We start from the raw sequence: 16,699 nt of genomic DNA on the forward strand, positions 1-16,699 counted from the left end.
GAGCAACGATATATATATTTTTTTCCTTTTTCTCTTTTTGTGAGTGTGTATCTGTATGCTTCTGTGTGTGATTTTGTCTGTATAGCTTTGCTTTCACCATTTGGCCTAGGGTTCTTTCTTTCCCTTTTTTTAGTATAGTTTTTAGCACTTGCTATCATTGGTGGATTTACTTTTTGATTTGCTTGCTCTCTTCTTTCTTTTTTCTTTATTACTTTTTAATTTTTTATTTTAATAGTTACTTTTTATTCTAATAACTTTATTTTACTTATTTTCTTTTTTCTTTCTTTCTTTCTTTCCTTTTTTCTCCCTTTTCTTCTGAACCGTGTGTCTGACAGAGTCTTGCTGCTCTGGCTGGGTGTAAGGCCTGTGCCTCTGAGGTGGGAGAGGCGAGTTCAGCACATTGGTCCACCAGAGACCTCCCACTTCCACATAATATCAAACGGCAAAACCTCTTCCACAGATCTCCATCTCAATGCTAAGACCCAGCTCCACTCAACGGCCAGCAAGCTCCAGTGCTGGACACCCCATGCCAAACAACTAGCAAGACACGAGCACAACCCCACCCATTAGCAGAGAGGCTGCCTAAAATCATACTAAGTTCACAGACACCCCAAAACACACACCCGAACACGGTCCTCCCCACCAGAAAGACAAGATCCAACCTCATCCACCAGAACACAGGCACTACTCCCCTGCACCAGGAAGCCTACAAAACCCACTGAACCAACCTTACATGCTGGGGGCAGACACCAAAAATAAATGGGAACTACGAACGTGCACACTGCAAAAAAGAGACCACAAACACAGTAAGTTAAGCAAAATGAGAAGACAGAGAAATACACAGCAGATGAAGGAACAAGGTAAAAACCCACCAGAACAAACAAATGAAGAGGAAATAGGCAGCCTACCTGAAAAAGAATTCAGAGTAATGATAGTAAAGATGATCCAAAATCTTGGAAACAGAATGCAGAAAATGCAAGAAACATTTAACAAGGACGTAGAAGAACTACAGAGCAAACAAACAATGATGAACAACACAATAAATGAAATTTAAAATTCTCTAGAAAGAATCAATAGTAGAATAACTGAGGCAGAAGAATGGATAACTGACCTGGAAGATAAAATAGTGGAAATAACTACTGCAGAGCAGAATAAAGAAAAAAGAATGAAAAGAATTGAAGACAGTCTCAGAGACCTCTGGAGCAACATTAAACGCACCAACATTCGAATTATAGGGGTCCCAGAAGAAGAAGAGAAAAAGAAAGGGACTGAGAAAATATTTCAAGAGATTATAGTTGAAATTTTCCCTAATATGGGAAAGGAAATAGTGAATCAAGTCCAGGAAGCACAGAGAGTCCCATACAGGATAAATCCAAGGAGAAACATGCCAAGACACATATTAATCAAATGATCAAAAAATAAATACAAAGAAAAGATATTAAAAGCAGCAAGGGAAAAACAACCAATAATATACAAGGGAGTACCCATAAGGTTAACAGCTGATCTTTCAGCAGAAACTCTGTAAGCCAGAAGGGAGTGGCAGGACATACTTAAAGTGTTGAAAGGGAAAAAGCTACAACGAAGATTGCTCTACCCAGCAAGGATCTCATTCAGATTCCAAAGAAGAATTAAAACCTTTACAGACAAGCAAAAGCTAAGAGAATTCAGCACCACCAAACAAGCTTTACAACAAATACTAAAAGAACTTCTCTGGCAGGAAACACAAGAGAAGGAAAAGACCTACAATAACAAACCCAAACAATTAAGAAAATGGTAATATGAACATACATATCGATAATTACCTTAAATGTAAATGGATTAAATGCTCCAACCAAAAGACATAGACTGGCTGAATGGATACAAAAAGAAGACTCATATATATGCCATCTACAAGAGACCCACTTCAGACCTAGGGACACATACAGACTGAAAGTGAGGGGATGGAAAAAGATATTCCATGCAAATGGAATTGAAAAGAAAGCTGAAGTAACAATTCTCATATTAGACAAAATAGACTTTAAAATAAAGACTATTACAAGAGACAAAGAAGGACACTATGTAATGATCAAGGGATCAATCCAAGAAGATGATAGAACAATTATAAATATTTATGCACCCAGTATAGGAGCACATCAATACATAAGGCAAATGCTAACAGCCGTAAAAGGGGAAATCAACAGTAACACAATCATAGTAGGGGACGTTAACACCCCACTTTCACCAATGGACAGATCATTCAAAATGAAAATAAATAAGGAAACAAGATTTCAATGATACATTAAACAAGATGGACTTCAGTGATATCTATAGGACATTCCATTCAAAAACAACAGAATACACTTTCTTCTCAAGTGCTCATAGAACATTCTCCAGGATAGATCATATCTTGGGTCACAAACCAAGCCTTGGTAAATATAAGAAAATTGTAATGATATCAGGTATCATTTATGACCCCAATGCTATGAGACTAGATATCAATTACAGGAAAAAATCTGTAAAAAATACAAACACAGGCTTCCCTGGTGGCACAGTGGTTGAGAGTCCGCCTGCTGATGCAGGGGACATGGGTTCGTGCCCCAGTCTGGGAAGAGCCCACATGCCGCGGAGCGGCTGGGCCCGTGAGCCATGGCCGCTGAGCCTGCGCATCCGGAGCCTGTGCTCCGCAATGGGAGAGGCCACAACAGTGAGAGGTCCGCGTACCATAAAAAAAAATAAAAATAAAAAATAAACAATACACTACTTAATAACCAAGAGATCATGGTAGATATCAAAGAGGAAATAAAAAAATACCTAGAAACAAATGACAAGGAAAACACGATGACCCAAAACCTATGGGATGCATCAAAAGCAGTTCTAAGAGGGAAGTTTTTAGCAATACAATCCTACCTCAAGAAACAAGAAACATCTAAAATAAACAACCTAACCTTACACCTAAAGCAATTACAGAAGGAAGAATAAAAAGACCCCAAAGTTAGCAGAAGGAAAGAAATCATAAAGATCAGATCAGAATTAATTAGAAAAAAGTGAAGAAAACAATAGCAAAGATCAATAAAACTAAAAGCTGGTTCTTTGAGAAGATAAACAAATTGACAAACCATTAGCTAGATTCATCAAGAAAAAAAGGGAGAAGACTCAAATCAATAGAATTAGAAATGAAAAAGGAGAAGTAACAACTGACACTGCAGAAATACAAAGGATCATGAGAGATTACTACAAGCAACTATATGCCACTAAAATGGACAACCTGGAAAAAATGCACAAATTCTTAGAAAAGCACAAGCTTCCAAGACTAAACCAGGAAGAAATAGGAAATATAAAGAGACCAACCACAAGCATTAACATTGAAACTGTGACTAAAAATCTTTCAACAAACAAAAGCCCAGGGCCAGATGGATTCACAGGTGAATTCTATCAAACGTTTAGAGAAGAGAAAACACCCCTCCTTCTCAAACTCTTCCAAAATATATCAGAGGGAGGAACACTCCCAAACTCATTCTACGAAGCCAACATCACCCAGATACCAAAACCAGACAAAGATGCTACAAAAAATGAAAACTGCAGGCCAATATCACTGATGAACATAGATGCAAAAATCCTCAACAAAATACTAGCAAACAGAATCCAGCAGCACATTAAAAGGATCATACACAATGATCAAGTGGGGTTTATCCCAGGAATGCAAGGATTTTACAATATATGTAAATCAATCAATGTGATACACCATATGAACAAATTGAAGGATCAAAACCATATGATCATCTCAATAGATGCAGAAAAAGCTTTTGACAAAATTCAACACCCATTTATGATAAAAACGCTCCAGAAAGTAGGCATAGAGGGAACTTACCTCAACATAATAAAGGCTATATATGATAAACCCACAGCCAGCATTGTTCTCAATGGTGAAAAACTGAAAACATTTTCACTAACATCAGGAACAAGACAAGGTTGCCCACTCTCACCACTCTTATTCAACATAGTTTTGGAAGTTTTAGCCACAGCAATCAGAGAAGAAAAAGAAATAAAAGGAATCCAAATCAGAAAAGAAGAAGTAATGCTGTTACTGTTTGCAGATCACATGATACTATATGTAGAGAATCCTAAAGACGCTACCGGAAAACTACTAGAGCTAATCAATGAATTTTGTAAAGTAGCAGGATACAAAATTAATGCACAGAAATCTCTGGCATTCCTATACACTAATGATGAAAATCTGAAAGTGAAATCAAGAAAACACTCCCATTTACCATTGCAACAAAAAGAATAAAATATCTAGGAATAAACCTACCTAAGGAGACTAAAGACCTGTATGCAGAAAAATATGACAGTGATGAAAGAAATTAAAGATGACACAAACAGATGGAGAGATATACCATGTTCTTGGATTGGAAGAATCAACATTGTGAAAATGACTCTACTACCCCAAGCAATCTACAGATTCAGTGCAATCCCTGTCAAACTACCAAAGGCATTTTTCACAGAACTAGAACAAAAAATTTCACAATTTGTATGGAAACACAGAAGACCCCGAATAGTCAAAGCAATCTTTAGAAAGAAAAACAGAGCTGGAGTAATCAGACTCCCTGACTTCAGACTATACTCCAAAGCTACAATAATCAAGACAGTATGGTACTGGCACAAAAACAGAAATATAGATCAATGGAACAGGATAGAAAGCCCACAGATAAACCCATGCACATATGGTCACCTTATTTTTGATAAAGGAGGCAAGAATTTTACTGTTTTAAGGATTTTTTTACATAAAGTGGTGTAATGTTCATTTTGAATAGGAAGTTATATGTCAAAGATACATATGTCAATTCCTAGAGCAACCATTAAAAGAAATAATTCAGAGTTACAACTGAAAAGAGAAAAATTAAAGTAGGAAACTTAAAATAAGGTTTGATTAACCTAAAATAATCAGAAAGGAGGGACAAAGGAACAAGGAACAAATTGGATAAAGAGAGATAGCAAGAAAGTATGTGTAAACGTACACATATGAATGATTGCATTAAATACAAATAGACAAAATGTATTAATCAAAAAACACAGATTGTCAAACTAAAGAAACAAGCAATACTGAACTGCATGCTATCTACAAAAGACACACTTTATTTATATATATATATATATATATATATGTATATATATATATTTAAGTTAAAAGTTAAAGGATGGGAAAAGTTATTCCACAAAATCAGTCATCATAAAAAAGCTAGTGTGGCTATAGTAGTAACAGTCAATGTAGACTTCAAGTCAGGAAGAATTAACAAAATAGAGACATTTCATAATTAGAAAAAGTATCTATTGATCTAGAAGGCATAATACCAAATGGGTTTATATATAATAAAATTTCAAAAGACATGAATTACTCACTGACAGAACTGAAAAAAGAAACAGGCTAATCCAGAATCATAATCTAAGATTTTAACCACTCTAATTGGTATAAGTAGAAAAAAATTCAGTATGAATGAATTTGACTTGATACCAAAACCTAACAAGGACATTACAAGAAACTATAGACCAACACTCCTCGTGAACATAAACATAAAAATCTTTTAAAAATATTAGTAAATCAAATCCAGTAAATATTATAAAAAGCTAATAAATCATAACTAGTGATGTTTATTCCAGGATGCAAAGCTGTTTTAACAGCTGAATGCCAATGTATTTCATTGCATTAGCAGAATTACCAGAATAATGGAGAAAAATCATGGGATTATTTCAACAGATGCCATAAAAAACCTGAATCAAATCCAACACTATTTCCTGATAAAATAATGATGCACTAAAATTAGGAAATTGCTGTAATAGTTTTGTTCTTCTTCTTCTTTTTAACGGGCATAAAAATGTTACCTAAGTATGTTCAGAGTCTTTAAGGAAAGCTTCCAGAGGAGACTAATTTTGAGTTTAATCTCAAATAACAGATTAGGAAAAAAAAAAAATAACAGATTAGTTTAGAGAAAGAGGAACATGCAGGCAAAGGCCTGCAGGTTTGAGTAACTGTGATATATTCCAGGAATCAATGATTAGTTAAAAATTGCTCAAGCATCAGTGAGAAAAGTTGAGAAATAGAAAAGAAACTAAGAGATGGAAGAGACTAATCTTGATGTTTCTTGCTTGTCATATATAAGGGTCACGTGAGAAATGCAATGATGTTTTACTTTAGGAAATACGGAGCTATGAAGAATTTTGAGAGAAGGAGGACCATGACCAGCTGTGAATCTGAGAGAGCACTCAGCAATCGGTAAGCAGAGTGAATGGAGGATGTGCGCCTAGACTCAGGGAGGCTTAGACAAGGGCAGTTGACATAATCCAGGTGAAACACTGAGAAGACTTACACTGTGACACTGGAAAGGGGATAGAGCGAAGACCAAAACAAGTTATTTAAGGGATAAAATTCATTGGACTTATCACATTAATTGAATGTACTATGGAAGGAGAAATCTAGGACATCTCCCAGATTCTAATCTTCAATCCGGAGGTAAGTGCGAACATAGACAATATGGTTTTAAACAGATTCATAAGTAATACACACTCAGATCTATCCTAAGGACAGTATTCTCAGCAACCGACATATCTTAAATCTCACAATATGCATAATAGATATTTATATATAATATAGTTAATATAGTATCTATTAATATATTAATTCTCAGACGTCTGATTATTTAGGTTCTTTCACTAGCCTGACTTTTCAGATCAGTAAAAAAAAAAAAAAAGCTTAAAGATGTTAAATGACTAAGGTTAAGTAAGGAAAGGTAGCAAAGATCTGTTTGGACACACTGAGTTTGAGGTACCAATAGGATATCTGAGTTGAAAGAGATAGTAGTTATCGACCTAAGAGACCACAGAGTAAGAAGACACAGAGTAAGAACTGAAGATGTACACAAGACGTGAGAATTCTAATTCTTACGTAAGTGAATCGAGGGTAGCAACAGAGCAGTAAGAGGCAAGCAAAGGAAGTTGAATCATGGAAACCAAGCAAACAGGAAGTTTCAAGAAGTAAGAAATAATGAACAGGGTCAAATTCTAGAGATAGGTGCCTGTGGGAATTAGCAACAAGGAATCACTGGTAACATTGAGGTATATTTTAGCAAAATTGTGAAGTTAAAAAAAAGCACATAGCTGCTTCTGAAACAATCATTAAGTTAACATTAGTTTAGAGACTGTTTCTTGGCCAGTGGGTATCTGTGTGACTCGGCCGAGTTATTATGTTAGAAGAGCCTAATAAATATGCAATGTGACATAATGAAAGGCCCCGAGAACTGCCGCAGTGTAATGGAAAAGACTCTGTCCAAGAGTCAAGGGACCAAGTGTCTGCTCAGGGAACTGCTATGACTCAAAAGGACGGCAAAGACAATGACTGTGTCAGAAATAGAATCCCATGGGACTCTCAGGTAATTTGGATTAAAGAAAGGAATCTTTTACTCATAAAAGCATAAAACAGGGCTTCCCTGGTGGCGCAGTGGTTGAGAGTCCGCCTGCTGATGCAGGGGACACGGGTTTGTGCCCCCGTCTGGGAAGATCCCACATGCCGCGGAGTAGCTGGGCCCGTGAGCCATGGCCGCTGAGCCTGCGCATCCGGAGCCTGGGCTCCACAACGGGAGAGGCCACAGCAGTGAGAGGCCCGCGTACCGCAAAAAAAAAAAAAAAAAAAAAGCATAAGAGAAATAAGACACCATCTCACTGCTCTTGGTTGCAAGTCAAAGTGTGCTAGGCACTGGATACTTTGTGTTTTTATAAAGTTCTACGCCGCTCTTCTGAACCCCTTGCTCCACAAAGCCCTCCTGTAAGGACAGCAGCATCAGCATCACCTGGGAGCTTGTTAGAAATGCAGACTGTCAAGTCCCACCCTAGACCTTCTGAACTAGAATACTCATTCTAACAAGGTCAAGATCCCCAGGTGATATTGAAAATTTGAAAACACTTGTTCTAAACCATAATTTCTTTAGGAATAAAAAATTTAAATATTTGCTTACTATTTGATTACTTATTTAAATTATTTATGGTCCAATTTCTTCCAATAATTTAAGGTACCTTTTAAAATATATACATTCTAGAAAGATGAAATAATAAAAGTAAAGAGAAACGCAAAGGGAAAATTAGAGTAGGGAAAGATAACAGCCATCATGGATTAAAGGCTTTGCTCTGTGCTAAAAGCTTCATCTTTTATCCTCTCAACGACATTAGAAAAGAGTCAATATTATTTCAGTTTTACAGGTGAGTAAAACATAAGTTAAAGAATCTAGGTAACTTGCCCAAGATCACAAAGTGGTAGAAGCAGAGTTTGTAAGTCAACTATATTTCAATTAAAAAAAAAATAGAATTTGAACCTAGACTAGTTAAAATCAAATTATGTCTGTGCTCTTAACCACAAAGTTGAATAGAGAGGTTAAAATAGAAAATGCCCATGATGTACTCTTTTATACTTACTAATAATTTACCAACATTTGGTTTTATACTTTCTAGAAGCTGATGTGGAGAGAGAATACAAGAACCACATCCGTATTTAATTCTCTGCCCATCACAATGCTATTTGTGCAGTAGAGGAGAGAGCCATAAGTACTTTTTTGAGGAGCTATACATCCTTGTAAAAATGTGAATTATGTAAAATCTCTAGATTACATTTTCTCACTTTGCAGGAATTCTTTTTTTTTTTTTTTTTTCCGGTACGTGGGCCTTCCACTGTTGTGACCTCTCCCGTTGCGGACCACAAGCTCCGGACGCGCAGGCTCAGCAGCCATGGCTCACGGGCCCAGCCGCTCCACGGCATGTGGGATCTTCCCGGACCGGGGCACGAACCCGTGTCCCCTGCATTGGCAGGTGGACTCTCAACCACTGCGCCACCAGGGAAGCCCTGCAGGAATTCTTGAATATACTTAGTGACAGTCTAAAAATGAATGACTTGAGGGCAAATAATTTCTAAAAGCAAAATTACAAACAATTTTATCCCCCAAAATATGTGTGTATGAAAATAGATAGATGTAGATATAGGTCCATAACTCCTGCAAAGATATTAAAAATCCTTGTCCTTAGTATAGGTACCAAAGTGCATAGAGCTGCCTGACTTCAGAGCTCCTGGTTTTCTCCTCTGTAGTTTGGGGCCTATGCTAGGTTAGGATGGAACAGGAAAGATCAGAGCCTAAAGGTTACCCTCTCTACACACCCACCTCGAACCCATGAGTGATTTAAAATCCCTTCCTACACAGTTCCCACACTGCTAGGAAGATGGGTACTAAGACACCTGAAGGTAAAGATGTGATGTATGTTTTCTTGGTTTAGCTTGCAAAGTCTGGGTTATTAATGCCTGGTTCCATACTAGGAACAAAGCGCTAGAATAATGAAACAATTGCCCAGGAAGCCATTTGGATTGAAGTTAGCCTCTGCTTCAGGAACGGAAGAGCTGAAACTTGCCAGCTTTGATTTGCACGCCTTTCAGCTACTATTTCCAGCCAATTCAGTTCATACAACTCCAGCTTTCATTTAGAGCTGAGCTCATTGACTAAAAAAATAAAGAAGAATGGAAAAAAAAACAAGAAAAGAAATCAAGGAAAGGCTTAATTGATTATGCAGAGTGTTGTTTTGGGAAAGAGGAAAATCTTGTTAGAAGCCTAGCAAACTCACTTCATTAGGGACCTAGTGACATCTTCCAAAACCAGAACATTACATCAGGTTAGTTTAAAACATCAAGTGACCTTGTAGTTTGGTAGAGATACCTCACCCCCATTCATTCTGTCTGCCTCATTCTTTGCATTCTTCATCATATTTTATCAACGGTGAAAAGTCTGCTACTAAAAAACATGCTGAAAGTGATGTAACATTGGAAACTAGAAACATTAAAATCAGGCGTTGTGATTCTGCTCACTCGCCTTGTCCTCTAAAAGCCTACTTTCTGTTTCTGCTTACATGGTTATTTTCACCTCGTTTCCACATCCTCTTCTCTCATACACATAGTTCCTTCCACTCATTCTTCTTTCATCTAATGATTCACTGAATGCACTGTTGGTAAAGGAATGTGGACTTGGGTATCACATCTCACGATGGTTCGTGAGAATCAATTGCTTCTTGTTCCTTCAGAGATCCTGTGAAGTCCTTCTGCATGGTTTCCATGTCAAAAAACGAGGTTGTTGATTTTTTTTTCCTTTTTTTGGAAGCATCAAATGCCCCACTTACTGAACTCCATCCTTTCTAGAAATAATTAGCCTGAGGGCTAAAACTACCATTGAAATTTATAAAAGAGTGACAAAGAGATCAAAATGGTTCCTTCATGCCAAATAAAACTTATTTAGTTGTGTGAGAAGGTGGCTAATAATAGTGATCTTAGGGCCATAGAGTATCCGGGTTTCAGGAAATTTTGACACAGTCTGAAAACATACCTCTTGAGTAAGACAGTGAAGTTCCCGTCAGGCAATAACTCTGTGAGGTGGGTACACTGTGATATAACTACCCATTCCACCAGAGAGTGCTTATATTGAAAGGGAGAAAAAAATCTAAAATCAGTAATTTAATCTTCCATCTCAAAAATCTAGGAAAAAATTCAAATCAAAATTAAATACAGGTAGGGACTTCCCTGGTGGCACAGTGGTTAAGAATCTGCCTGCCAATGCAGGGAACATGGGTTTGATCCCTGGTCCAGGATGATCCCACATGCCGTGGAGCAACTAGGCCCGTGCACGGCACTGCTGAGCCTGCGCTCTAGAAACCGTGGGCCACAACTACTGAAGCCCACGTGCCACAACTATTGAAGCCCGTGCACCTAGAGCCCGTGCTCTGCAACAGGAGAAGCCACCGCAATGAGAAGCCCATGCACCGCAATGAAGAGTAGCCACCGCTTGCCGCAACTAGAGAAAGCCCGCGCACGGCAACGAAGACCCAACTCAGCCAAAAATAAAATAAGTAAATAAATAAATTTAAAAATTAAATACAGGTAGGAAATAATCAGGATCAGAATAGAAACTGACAAATAGAAAAGAGAAAAATAATAGAGGAAGTCAACGAGATGTCCATAAGAAATTCACAGAAGATTCTCTCTTTAACTCTGTTCTGTAAAAATCTGTGCAAATACTTGGAATGAAAACATGAACAGGATTGTAGTTAATGTGCAGACCACTTGAAACTGGGGGAACTATCAAATTACACTGATGATAAATTGAAGATTAATTCTATTCTTAATGGACTACAATGTTGACTTGAAATAAATGAATTAAAAATTAATAATGATAACTGGAAAGTCCTGCATTTGAATGTATTTAAATCAATAACTTAAGCAAACGGCAATAACTTGCTTCACAGTGCTTCACAGGATACAGTGAAGTGTTTACTGGACCACAAGCTTAATATATACAAATGGTAAATATGGGTGGAAAAACGAAGCTAATGAGCAATCAGTACATTCTATTTTTAAGAAGCTCAAACAGAAAATTCTTCTTTATATGAGCTGGAATCTCTCCACCATACGTTTCATTTAATTTTTCTCAGAGGTAAATGAGGTGAATTCCTGGCAACTCTTACATAGACAATAGGATACAAAATTAACTCTGATTATATGTCTAACATGACGATGACAGCAGGGAACAACACTCAAATAGGTTAGAGATTATTACCTTGCAGCTGCAAATTTTAACTAGATTTAAAGTAGTTGCTAACCTAGATCATAGTATTTCTTTTAAACCATAAAGTAATATCTTGTTCTACTAGCAAATAAATCCAGAAATTTTATATATCTATAAAACTGTGTTCTATACATCTTTCAATCTCCATACTTAGTAACTACCTAGGTACTCAGCAAATATTTACTGAATGAATAAATGAATAATGTTTAAAAGACTGACCAGCCCAACCCAATGAAACAGTATCACATGGTTGATACCCTTAGGATATTGATCACTATCTTTTGAATTTCATATATAATTCTACAGGTCTGGCTATTTGGTTTTCAGGTCCATAGTAAATTAGAAGGAAGAAAATAAATGCTATCACCAAGTACATCAGTATCAGCATAAAGATAAAGGAAAATATGGGAAAATTATTTTTAAAAATTCATATGTACATATGAGTCATTTAGGGTAGAGTCAAATAGCCCCCAACAACTCAGTTTTCCCTGATTGGAACACCCAGATGTCACAGTATTGATATCTGCAAGACAGCTGATATCATCAATGTACACTGATGTTTCTTATATGTGATCAACAACATAGAAAAGTATGCACAGTAGTTTTACAAGGCTACATCTACAAAGCTAATGAGCTGAAAGAATTAGTACATAAAGGCATAAACTCTCAGCTCTCTAAAAAACACTCCAAACTCCACTATTCATAGTTAGTTGCTTCCTATGGGAGGCTGACAGCCTCAGTCTCATCACAGTTTTAGAAAACCCCCATAGCAACTTAAGTTACTAGCTTCCAGCGATTCTTATTCTCACCTCAATTGTCATAACACATCAGAGCTGTAGAATGAGGACATTAGCTCCAATTTATGGACATGTAAACCAAATGAACACAAAAGAAAGTGAATCAGGAGAAACTGAGACCAGTCTACTCCTTAAAGGTAAAGATGTTGTTTTCCACTCAATCATTCACTTAGACTGAATAAATTGATGGTGTGAATGTGTACAACACACCAGGCACCAGGTCAAGTGATGCAAATGTAGAGATAAGGCAACTGTCTTCAGAAAACAGACACAAACAAATTTGGAGGAGTATTTTCAGAATGAGTTAAAAATTGAAAGGTCTGATATGTTTAAAATACTATATATATGGTATTAAATTTTTTCCTTTAAAGCACTTTTCATTTTAAATCACTAATTAGACTAAATAACTATTAACTACTTTTCAACCCCAAAATGGTATGATTCTATCTTGTTCAATTCCGCAAAACCACTGTGGGATAAACAATGGCAGGTACTGTTAATCTGCAGTTAATAGACTATGAAATTGAAGATTGAATAGATTGCATAACTTACCTCAAACCACACAGCTAGTTAGTAGTGAAGCCAGATAAGAAGTTAACTTGATTTTAATCCTAATTAATTATTCGATTTACTATATAATATGTCTCTTCCATGTTTTATGACAGGAAATCATCAGCTATCCCATCTCATAGCTTGAAATCTCATTCTAGTCATATGTTTACAAAGGAGCATACTGAATAAACAAGATTTGTTCCCCATATGGTATAATAGCTGCTGTTCTGCTAGTAAAGTTTTTCTCTCTCCTCTCTTGACATTCCACAGTCACAATTTGTGAATGAATTCACTGGTAATCTCTACTTGCAGTGCTTCTTTTAAATAACTGCTGTTTCCAGAGCACTTATAGAAAGGAATTTATGAATTACCACATGTAAAGCTCGTCAGCTATTAGGTCGACATGGAGTTTCCTTCTGCTTAGGATGTGATCTAAGTACAAACAAATTGTACCTTTTTTCAGAGAATTTTAGAAAGAGGAGTGACCTTAAATTGATCCTTCAGCTCCTAATCCATCGACTAGAATTTATTTAGTGTTGTTACGTACAAGACTCTGTGGACATAAATAAATAAGTGGATAAAATAAGTGGATAAGTGACCCTTATCCATAAAGAAAGTGAACTAAAACTTGAAGGTTTTCATGATAATGTAAATGTATCTCCTTTGCTCAATGTGACCAAGTGTCCCACGGAATTAAAAGCCTTATGCTGTATGTGCTTCTCAAAATGCTTACAATGTGGTCCATTCTGAAGCCAGGGAGACCTATTTACTAGATGATTTCTTTTCTTTAATACAGTTTTCCAAATTATAAAAGGTGCATATGATAATTATTATCAACTGTGGACTCTCCCCACAGAAGACCAACCAGAAAAATCTATTAACTAAGCAAAGCTAATTTTAAACCTACTACAGTAAGTAAGGAAGTACAGTAAGGAAGATGTAACCTTGACCACATCTCACTATCTCAGAAGGAGTAGATTCGGGAGGATATTTATAGATTTGGGGGATCTGGTCTCAAGCAGTTGAAGTCGAATCTTTCAAGGCAAGGGATTGACTAGGACTGAGTAAAGTTCATAATATAAAGGTTTAGTGAAGCAAAGGTCATAAAGTGAATCTTGATAAGTGAACTGTTGTTTAATATACAAACTCTTTAACCAGGTAAGAAATCTGTTGCTCTAATGGGAGAAAAATTTGCCCAGAAAAGTAAACTATGTATTTGGATATACTGGCTTTCAGGAATTTTATGAAGCATCAGAGTTATGACTTGGTTTTATAGCCCTATCTTCCTGGCGAAATATTTCCCGGAAATACGGGGGTAAATCAGAAGCTCTGCCTGGCTTCATTCTCAGTGTTGCTCCTCACTTCCCAGTTCGCTTATATGTGAAGTCTGATTTGTGATTATTTTTTATACTTTAGAGGATATTTGACCACATTCTAGGGGCCTCCAATGAAAATCAGTATATTTAATTTGGTGTGGTGACCTAAAAATCAGGAATAAATATTTGCATAGATGGAAAGAAACATTTATTTGAGGAAAACAAAATTTTCATTTGCAGTTTGGAAAATTTAGACCTATCATCTCTCAAGAAAACTAAAAATGCATATAAATTTATTTATTTTATTTATTTTTGGCTGTGTTTCGGTCTTCATTGCTGCACGTGGGCTCTCTCTAGTTTCAATGAGCGGGGGCTACTCTTCGTTGCGGTGCGTGGGTTTCTCATCGCAGTGGCTTCTCTTGTTGCGGAGCCCGGGCTCTAGGCGCATGGGCTTCAGTAGTTGTGGCACACGGGCTCAGTAGCTGTGGCTCGCAAGCTCTAGAGCACAGGTTCAGTTGTTGCGGCACACGGGCTTAGTTGCTCCACGGCACGTGGGATCTTCCCAGACCAGGGCTTGAACCTGTGTGCCCTGCATTGGCAGGCGGATTCTTAACCACTGTGCCACCAGGGAAGCCCCAAAATGCATACAATATATTCATTAATACTGATATTATTACAGGATATCATTTTCAGTAACAGCACAAAAACAGCAGAATCAGCCCTTCTGCTGAATGGTGGATTTAATTTAAAAGAAAAGAAAATAATATAAATCTGCACTTTCTTTTGCTTTCCTCCTCACTGAAACAAGTTGAGATGACTCTTTATTCTGCACTTAAATGCGGGTGCTATACTAAAGCTTTGTATACACATATTCTTATTTAATAGTCACAACGATCTTGCAAAACAGGTAGTATCATCACCATTTTACAGGTAGAAAAAACAGAATCAAAGAGGTTAAGCATCTTGCCCAATTCATACAGGTCCTGATAGAAACATGAACTTTGTATATCAGATTTCTAAGCCTGTTCTCGTAGGACTAGTAAGAGTAGGTTAACATGACTGTCATTGTGAAATTAGAACCTCAGTAATGAAATGGGATCTCCTAGGTTTCTATCAATAGAACTTGGATCTACTAATGACTTCCACACTGGAGGGTCTGTTCTTACAGAAAGAACAGTCCTCTGAATCATTGGAAAAGAAGAACCTCAGCTTTCGGGGGTATGGCAAGCAGAATTCTAAGATGTCCCCAAGATTCCCGGTCCCTGCTGTAACGTACCTTCTCCTAATTACTCAAGCAAACACTAAGTGTTACTGTAAAGGGATTTCATAGATGCAGTTAGATCCCAAATCAATGACCTCAACATAGGGAGATTATCTGAGTGGGCCTGACCTAATCACCTGAGGCCACTAAATTAGGGTCATGCAATCAGAGACAGGGGATATGTGAGAGGGATTTGGCACAAGGAACATTCTCCTGCTGGCTTTGAGATGGACAGGTCATGTGGCAAGGAGAGTGGATGGCCTCTAGGAAGCCAGTGGCCTCCAGCTGAGAGCCGGCAAGGAAACAGGACCTTCAGTCCCACAAATACAAGGAACTGAAAATGACTAACAACCTGATTGAGCATGGAAGCAAATTCTTCCTCAAATCCTCCAGAAATAAACACAGCCCAGCCAACCCTTGATTTCAGTCTCAAGACCCTGAGCAGAGAACCCAACCACCATGCCCAAACTTCTAACCTACAGAACTGTGAGCCAGTAAATAGGTGTTGTTTTAGTTTACAGTACTTTGTTACATGGCAACAGAAAACAAAAACGAGGGGCTAAACACTTTCATAAAACAAGTGCTAACCTTTGATTAGGACTTCAATGGATATTTCAGTTAGCTTGAAAATGAGCTTATCTATTAATAGTCTAATCAATTTTCTACAAACTCATAAGTAAATTGCAGGACCTTCAAATTCCTCTGGTCCACTAATCATGTGGACTTATAAATAATAATAATAATAGTAATAACAAGTAAATACTGCTTTAGAGTTCAGTGTACTTCCACATTCATTATATCATTTGAGCTTAACCCAGTGGAGTATACAATTGGTAATTATTAGTATCCTTTCTTACAGTACAAGAACTGAATATGTAGAAAAGATAAGTTACCAACTGAAGATTAATCACAAAAATTTGGGGGTGCAAAGGGGTGGCCAAAAGGTGACAAAGTCTTCTGATTTCTCTCAAAACCACTTTTTTTCTCTGGGCTGACTTAAAATATTTTGGCAAAACAACGGAGTTATGTCCCCCTCTCCAATTCTCTTCCTATTTCAAGAAATAAAAGAATAATAATTTTATATTTGAAATAATTGCTTTGCTTCCCACATCAGATTTTCCTACTCTTCACACAATGTGAGCCTTTAAAACATTTATT

General features: G+C 37.1%; 1 protein-coding gene across 3 annotated transcripts in view; it reads right to left on the reverse strand.

Moving 5' to 3' along the window:
* PTN (pleiotrophin) overlaps positions 1-16,699 on the reverse strand; it is a 96,882-nt gene that overhangs the window by 30,256 nt on the left and 49,927 nt on the right. The gene's annotated exons all lie outside the window — the stretch shown is intronic.

The sequence above is a fragment of the Pseudorca crassidens genome, chromosome 8, assembly GCF_039906515.1.
Source record: "Pseudorca crassidens isolate mPseCra1 chromosome 8, mPseCra1.hap1, whole genome shotgun sequence".
NCBI lineage: Eukaryota > Metazoa > Chordata > Mammalia > Artiodactyla > Delphinidae > Pseudorca > Pseudorca crassidens.